The 9,246-nt window shown below is 43.2% G+C and overlaps 1 pseudogene; it reads left to right on the top strand.

The window, feature by feature from the left end:
* The first annotated feature begins 6,663 nt into the window (after positions 1 to 6,663).
* LOC114799515 (alpha-(1,3)-fucosyltransferase 9-like) lies at positions 6,664 to 8,638 on the top strand (annotated as a pseudogene).
* Positions 8,639 to 9,246: the final 608 nt, after the last annotated feature.

The following is a 9,246-nucleotide window of genomic DNA, read 5'->3' as shown; positions in this document are numbered from 1 at the left end:
CTGGCTAGTAGGCCCGGCGCTCATCCCCTCTCGCACGCTAGCTTCCCATCTGCCGTGGTTCGGTACGTGCCGTGTCAAGGGCCACGTTGGCTCAGCTGCTGCAAATCAATGGTAGGAAGTATCAAACGGGGAGCACATCGACTCCCCCGGTCGCTCGAATAAAAGGAGAGGGTTTTTAGCGCCTCGCACTGACAGCCACTCCGTGCACCTGGAAACTTTTGCGCATGACAACATGAGACGCTTGGCGAACACGAGAAGTGGCGGATCATTTGATCTCAGGCGGATTAACACAAGTTTCAATAAGCATTTCCAGAAATCTATGCAGCGGGAATGACACGTCGTGGGGAGGGGGTGGTGTTTTTGGGACTGAGCAGCACCCTGGGGAACTCATTAGTATGAATTAGAGGAGCCGGTTGGATATTGACTTACAGTACGCTAATAAAATCAGAGTGCGGTGATACAAGTGGGGCTGCTTGATTATCCTTACCAGTTAGAATTTTACATCCACAGAAAGACACAATTCCAAGTGAAAATGGAAAAACAACTGAGCGCCATCCTGTCCTAATTTTAGAAGAAGTTAATTTAGGTGCAGAAGGAATGGCCAACTATTCCTGCGTGTTTTCTGGGCCTTCATGCTAGAGATTTAATTCGGCACAAAAAAAAAAGAAGCCTTGTACAAGGTCACAGTAGCTGTGGCTGGAGGTTTGACTGTACTTTCCGCCTTCAAAAAGAAACTGAAGAAGTCTCTTTATTATTACATTTAATGCTGACAGACAGGTAGGGACAGTGTATACCGTAAGCCTCGTCCATGTTGTCCACTGCTGTGAAATTAGTTACAATGGAAACATCTTCGTACAACCAGGCAGGAATGACCAGTAACCAAAATTAGATTCCAAAAAGCAAGAAAGGTTTTAAAAAACAAAAGTTAATTTGACAGCTGAAAGGATCATGTTTTTTTGATGATGATTTTTGAACACGGGCTAAACTATAAAAATCTGTCACGCCTAATATTTTAGCATTTACGTAATGTAAGCAATATCACCTGCTGTAACCTGGTTCATTTACATTACGTCGATGCTAAAATATTACGTGTGACAGTTTTGCCAGTGTTCACGGTGTGTTACGGTGTGTAACCGACCTCTGCTGTCCTCTCAGCTTTTTCTATTGCTTGTCTGTCAGGATCAGGAGCACTAACTGCGCTTGTCCTTTTTAAAACTATTTCCAGTCACCAACCCACCTACTGTACAGAAACCAGAGAACCCGGAGGTCCAAGCTGGGTATTCAAATTCACAACCATAGAGCTGTGAGGCCATGATGATATCTGCCATGTCTCATTTTCAGTTTTGACAAATAAAAAAAATATATATGATGTTTATGAACTTCTGAGCAACAACATTCCTCTACATGGTGAAAAGTAGAAAATGGAACAGAAAAACAGCATGGGTGGGGTAACTCCGGTGATACAACCTACACCAATTCACTGCCTGTTTTGGATCCTGTCTCCCTCCCCATATCCCCGGCCTTACATGTGTACAAAATAAAAGTGAACACTGGCTACACCTAAAATGTTTTTTATGAATCTGTCATACATAATATTTTAGCATTGTCGTAATGTAAATAAACCAAACAAACCTGGTGTCAGAAGCATTATAGTAAAGTAAAAAAAAAAAAACTATTTATTCATAAGCATAAATTAGACAGCTTAGTTTAAAAGAGCAACCTAATATTTTCTTAACTTCTGTAAGGAGAAAAACACATTAAACAAAGAACAGCTACTGTTTACTTTTTTCGGTGCATTCATACACTGTAAAAAATTACGTAATCTGTCGCAGATGATATTTTAACATTGTGTAAATAAACCCATCAAACCTGCTGTAACCTGTTTAGCCAGTGTTCGTTTTTTTTTCAGTGTGCGAGTGTTTGTTCTCTATCTATTCACGGTCTGTTAAATCTATTCATGTTCTGTTCTTCTCATTTTCAAACATTAATTTACAATTGTCCAAAAATGTTACACAACCATTGGTGTAAATATATCTCATCAGAATTTCTATTTTTTCATGAGACACAAGATACAAATCATGTGATGATCAGTCATTCGCGGGAAAATGATATTACACATGCAGATCAGTTGGCATGAACTACCCGTAAACATTTTCAACACACCTCCTCTGTGGAGACTGTGATGAAGAATATAATATAAGATTTATCTTTTAGATATTTTAATAAAAGAAAAAAAAGCATGTTTCATAAATCACACTGGTCTGGGTTGCCTCTGTTTATCTTTGTGGTCGCACTAGTTTCATCATCATAATACTTTCTAAATGCTTTCTGGACTATGGGAAATCCCAGATGGTTGAGAGAAGCCAAGAATATGAAATAAAAATCACATCAAAAGAATGCTAAGATACAAATTAGTATTTTGTTTGTGTACTACATACCAACCTAATTAACACATGCATTATTACATAGTCCTGGATTTTACTTTTAATTTTAGAGTGTAAAAAACAGTCCATAATAAGGCATGATTGTTTGTCCAGGAACAAACCGAGCAAACAGTATTCAGGGCTCCTTGGTATCAAATGATAGGTGTTCTCAGAATTACCGCAACTGAATACAAAGTTCCTGTTCTGTTGCCTGCAGGTTTGGGAAGCTCAACAATAGGTGGGGTTGTGTGTTACACCAGCGTTACATTCAAATCACAGACATGGAAAATGAGGAGGGAGAGAAGGCAGCTGTACAGTGGGGGGCGTTTAGTTCTGCTCTTTTACATGTCTGGTTTGTTTGGGATATTCTTTAATCCAATAAACCTCCGCATTTTGAAACTATTACTTAGAAGAACCTATATGGCAGCGTATTGAGATGCTGCATTAAGAATACACTGCTAGTGATATATTGCATTTAGCGATTAATGCTAGATAGCTGTCAGCTATATTGTACATATAAAATTGAAGTTTGAAATGTGGATATTTCATCCTTTAGTCTCAAATTTAATATTGTGCCGTAGACAAACATGATCTCACTGTTATCAGACCCAACATATAAATATAATATCATGAATCTGTGTAGCTTGTCTGTCTAATCTTTTCCTGCCCATAACATTTGTTTTCAATTGCAAATGTCATCTGGAAGCAGCTTTGATGACGTCTCTGCTGAGCCTTTGTTCCTCAGTTTGCTATACTGAATTAAAGAATAACATTGTGTGACAGGTCAGGTGACTTTTTGGTGTTGATGGGTGGGTGCGGTTGCACACCTATGGTGTGCCCTTTATCTAAACCTAATCTAAACCTATGAATCTTGTTGTTTAAAAAAATTAAATAAAAAGGGAATTGATTGTTATTGTGAAACACTGCATCACAGCACATGCTGACACAACGAAATGTGTCCTCTGTTTTTAACCATCACCCTTGGTGAGCAGTGGGCAGCCATGACAGGCGCCCGGGAGCAGTGTGTGGGGACGGTGCTTTGCTCAGTGGCACCTTTCACACACCATCCACACTACCCTGGCTCACCTGGACAACAAGAACTGCTACGCCAGACTGTTGTTTGTAGATTTCAGCTCTGCATTCAACACAGTTATCCCCTCCAAGCTGATCCAGAAGCTGCGGGCACTGTGCAACTGGGTTCTGGACTTTCTCACCAACAGACCGCAGCATTTGAGGATCGGCAAAAACACCTCCACCACAATGATCCAACTCTGGCACGCCGCAGGGAAGTGTTCTGAGCCCAATGCTGTACTCCCGGTTTACACACGACTGTGTGTCCAGACACAGCTCCAACGAGACGGCCTACAGAGAGGAGGTGAGACTCTTGGAAGAGTGGTGTCAGGAGAACAACCTCTCTCTCAACGTCAGCAAAACCAAGGAGATGGTTTTGGATTTCAGGAGGCAGGATACTGCTCATCTTCCTATCTACATCAGAGGAGGTGCTGTGGAGAGGGTCAGCAGCTTCAGGCTCATTGGGGTCACCCTCAGTGCCAACCTCAAGTCCTCAGAACACACAGCAGCGGCCCACCAATGACTCCACTTCCTCAGACGCCTAAAGAAGGCTGGGCTATCCACCTCTGTCCTCACCAGCTTCTACAGGTGCGCTGTGGAGTCCATCCTCACGGGCAGTATCGCGTCCTGGTACGGCAGTCGTACTGCTCAGGACAAGAAAGCTCTGCAGAGGGTGGTGAAAACAGCTCAGAGGATCACAGGCACACCACTCCCAGCAATAATGGACATTTACACCACGCGCTGTCTCAGGAAAATGAAGAGCATCCTGAAGGACCCCAGCCACCCTGCACTGTCACTTTTTACTTTCCTGCCATCAGGCAAGAGACTCAGGACAATTCACACACGCACAACACGATTCAGGAACAGTTTCTACCCCAGTGCCATCAGGCTATACAACACATAGTATGCACTGTCACTTAAATTATGCACACTCACTTTAGGCAACTTAGCCTTCTGTGATTTATTTATTGCTGCTGCGCTTTGTCTTCTATGTCTTCTATGTACCATGTTCTATGTTCTGTCTACGTGGGAGGGGTTTTCAAGTAAGAATTTCATTGGGCTCTGTACACTGTACTTTGTACATATGACAATAAACTTCAACCTCTACCTCAACCTTGGCGGATCGGGATTCGAACCGGCAACCTTCTGATTACGGGGCCGCTTCCTTAACTGCTAGTCCACCACTGCCCCTTTAGCTACTATAAGCAGAAGGTTTCCACAACTGGGAGGACCTGACATGGTCTGAGCACATCCAGGTTTAGAATAAACTTCAGAGTGTCTTTGGGAGTCCTAAAGACTTTCTACACAGGTGCTGTGGAGAGCATCCTAACACACAACCTCATGGTTTGGTAACAGCTGTGTCCTGGATCGCAAAGCCCTACAGAGGATGATCAGTGCAGCAGAACACTGCAGGTCACCTCTTCCATCTCTGTAGGACAATTACTTTAAGAGATGCAGGACCAGGGCCATCAAGGTTAATAAGGACTAATCACCAAAACAACAGCCTGTTTCAATATCTAAAACCAGGCAAAAGTCTCTGAAGTATCAGGGCCAGGACTGAGAGACTCAGGACGAGTTTCTATCCTCAGACCATAAGGATGTTTACCTAGGACACGTCACCACACCTCACACTCCTACCATCTGTATGTTCACTGTTGTTGTCATTTCATCTCATCACTAACCTGTAATCTTTCACTGCTACCCTGGATCAATGCACAATGCACTTTAGATGGAAACTCTACACTGTAATCTTTTTTTTTATTAAAACATTTGCTTAACATTCACATTCTGCTACATACTGTGTCAGTGCAGCGTCTATAATCATAATCTCTTGGAGCAGTAATCAAGAAGGGTCAGGAGCAGCTACACTTTATGAACGTCCTCAGGAAGCACAACCTGGACTCCAACCTGCTAGTGACCTTCTACCGCTCGTCCATTGAGAGCCTGCTGATGTACTGTGTTACAGTTTGGTACGGCAAGTGCACCATGGCAGACAGAGAGAGGATTCAGGCAGCACAGAAGATCATTGGTTGCACTCTCCCCTCCCTGATGGACATTTCCAGCTCCCGATGCCTCAAAAACATCACACTGGCTTTCAACTGTCTGACCTGTTGCCCTCAGGGTGATGCTACAGGTACATCACTCAGGGACAAACAGACTCAGAACAGTTTTTTTTCCCAAAAGCCACAACCACTCTAAACTCACACATGCACTGACAGTCAAACCATCGAATCTCCTTCTATCCTTCAACTATGCAATATTAATATGTATTTAGCATTGAAATACTGTGCAATATCTGTATACTGTGTAATAGTATAGTTTTCTCACTGTCCAACATCCTCTAATCACTGTACATGTTCATCATTATTGTGAATACTTTTGAAACAATGTGCAATAATGTGCAACCCACACTACATATCACACTGTATATAAAACCTTACTCAGTTATTTATTTGTTCCAAAAGTGAAGTGAAAGTGAAGTGATAGCCATTGTGAGACACCATTGGTGCCCAGGGAGCAGTGTGTGGGGACGGTGCTTTGCTCAGTGGCACCTTGGCGGATCAGGATTCGAACAGGCAACCTTCTGATTATGGGGCCGCTTCCTTAACTGCTAGGCCACCACTGCCACGTATATAGTGCTATAGTGCTGTAATGGCATTTCTGCCATTTCTGACACCCTGCATACCCTTTGTATTTTTCTTATATTATTTTCTACATGCATGTTTGCACTGAAGGAGTTGCTTTTAATGTAATTGTACAAACTTATAGTGACAATAAAAAGGCATTCTATTCTGTTCTCTTGAGCTTTTATGGAAGATTTTAAGACTTTAAGACTTCATTACCGTACGTGGCACCACGACTCCAGTGGTCGTAATGACTAACGATCCTTAAATCATTTAATGTCAGGCGCTTACCTGAAGTAGCACCTTATGTCACACCCACTTTTCGCTCTTTTCGTCACACTAACCGGGTGGCCAAGTCGGCTTGAATAATTCCAATGTTGAAAGTTTTTTCTCTTGACGTCTCACTAACACAAATACTACAGTGGTGTTCGCGTATACCTCTAGATACCATTTTTTTTTGTAATTTTGACCTTCTTTTGGGTGGAGCCGTGTTGTTAGTCTTGCGCTCATCTTGGCGCGACCTGGCAACACAACGTCCTCAAGACTTCCTGCAAGTTAACAGGTATGAGCAGCAGGGGATTCCACGGCTGAGGCAGACGTCGGTTTTCTCTGACGATGGTGGACTTTTCGGGATGGAGCAGAAGGTGAACGCGGAGCAGAAATGATCGCCTTCACCTGACACACCTCCGAGACGACGTCCGTGTTCTTTAGTTTCAACCTTGATCCCCCACACCAGGAGGGCATGAACAGGTGAGCGAAGCTTCCGTACTTGGATCATGTTGTGAGGTGTTAGTTTGCATAGAATTCGATCGGCATTACGTCATTGCTCCTGGTTTCAAAAAGAATGTGGAATGACGAATGTAATGAAAACAGAGAGTTTTGTGGGGATGTGCCAATCGAAACTATCGACACTTATATTTCCACTCTTCTTATTTCTGTACCATGTTCCACTTGAAAGAACAGGCGCCGGTGGAACTACTGCTCTGTGACGTCACAGAAACCCCGCCCATCCCTAGAGGTTTGATTTGATTGTCTTTCTTTCTTTCAGGCGAAATGACGCCAACATTTTCACGTGGCCGTGTTGAAAATGTTCTGGTCGGGGTGCTGGTTGCAGGAGGACTCATAGTTCTGTTCACCATGTACCTAAGGGACCCTAAACTCCAGTTCTGTGCACCGCGTCCTGTAAGTCAACATGTAAAGAAGCCAATCCTGCTGGTCTGGTTTTGGCCAGAAGATCAGAAATTCGACCTTAATGATTGCAGGACTCACTACAACATGGACGCCTGCATTTTGACAGATGACAAGAATCTGTTCTACGACGCGGAGGCAGTTTTGATCTATAACAAAGCCATAAATTCAGATCTGTCGAACCTACCCTCCAACTACCGGCCGCCTTTCCAGAGGTGGATCTGGTTCAGCACAGAGCCTCCATCCAAAACGACGATACTGCCGGGCATCCAGCACCTCTTCAACCTGACAATGACCTTCAGGAAGGACGCCGACATCTCGGTGCATCCGCGAGTGTTTGCCAAGAAGCAGCCGCAGGAGTTTGTCCTCCCCACGAAGGAGGAGCTTGTGTGCTGGATCAGTGATGAAAAAGTCACAGGGGCTGCAGAAGATTATTTCACCGAGCTGAAGAAACACCTGAACATCACTGTTTTGGGGCAAGCCTTTGCGAAGCCCTTGGCGCAAAAAAAACCTCTACTCCACCATCTCCCGGTGCAAGTTCTACCTGTCCTTCGAGAGCGAGACCACAAAGGATTACATCACCGAGAAACTCAACGCGCCGCTTGTGGCAGGAACGCTGCCTGTCGTCCTCGGCCCTCCAAGGAAGAACTACGAGGACTTTGTTCCCGGGGATTCCTTCATTCACGTGAACGACTTCCCCAGCGCCAAGGAACTGGCCGAATTTCTCCTAAAGCTGGACGCCGATGGCGACGCCTACCAGCGCTACTTTTTGTGGCGCCGATACCTCTCTGCTAGGCCGCGCCCGGCTGAAGTGAACAAACATTTCCTTCCAGACATCTGCCTTGCCTGCGAACACGTAGGCCGGAAACGAGTATTTCGAAGAGTTCCTGACCTCAACAAGTGGTTCCTCGAGCAAAACACCAAAGTATTTTGATCCATTAAGAATTTTTTTTTTAATAATGATGATTTATACATTCTTAAAATACGCACACACATACATATATATATATATATATATATAGACACACACACACACATTCTCACACGGACACATGTATAAATAAAGGAAACTTTTCTTGTCAAGGACCAAAAGTCAGTCATTAGCCAATGTAATAAATCTACTACCGTAATGCCGTAAAAACACATTCCTACACACCAGTTACGTCCACTGTAATGCGGTTAATTCAGTTTAGAGTCGCCAGTCCTTTGCGTGGCAAACACGGAAGAATCCTGCACCAAACGCCTGAAACACTGAACTTTAGGAACATTTAGTTTTTTTAATAAATGCATTTGATTTACATGTGGGTTACTAAGTACAATTTTTCTGTTTGTTGTCGTTGTCCTGTGCATTTCTCTCAGTGCATCACTATTTACTGTTTGGCAGTAGTTCATTGTGGATCTTCCCTTGAGTACATTTGGAAAACTGAATGGATGGATGGAGAAATTAAATGTGTAAAACCTACATTTAATCTATCCTCTCAACCCAACAAAGGCCACGTGACCAGAAGGATGAAACAAGTACAGGCACAGAACACAGACATTTAGTCATGCTTTCAAAATGCTATAACAGATGGGGAATAGTAAAATTCACTTCCTGAAAAAAAGAGGCAGCATTTATTTCAGATTTTAGAATAATAATCATAGCTTATCATGTGCATTAACAGCATTTATCAGACACCCTTATCCAGAGCAACTTACAATCAGTAGTTAGAGGGACAGTCCCCCAGGAGACACTCAGGGTTAAGTGTCCTGGGTTTAAACTTCTGTTTCATAGGTGAGTGTGTTACCCACTAACCTACCCACCCACTACCACCACAATTTTTCAGTAGTACACCACCATAATCATTAATTAATGTATTAACCTTATTAATAATTATAATACAGTTATAATAATTCTATGAATCCTTCAGATTTATTTTCTGACGTTGGACGCATGTGCA

The sequence above is a fragment of the Denticeps clupeoides genome, chromosome 11 (genome assembly GCF_900700375.1).
Source record: "Denticeps clupeoides chromosome 11, fDenClu1.1, whole genome shotgun sequence".
Taxonomy (NCBI): Eukaryota; Metazoa; Chordata; class Actinopteri; order Clupeiformes; family Denticipitidae; genus Denticeps; species Denticeps clupeoides.
The sequence above is the reverse complement of the archived record's forward strand: the minus strand, read 5'-3'. Positions and strand labels throughout refer to the sequence as shown.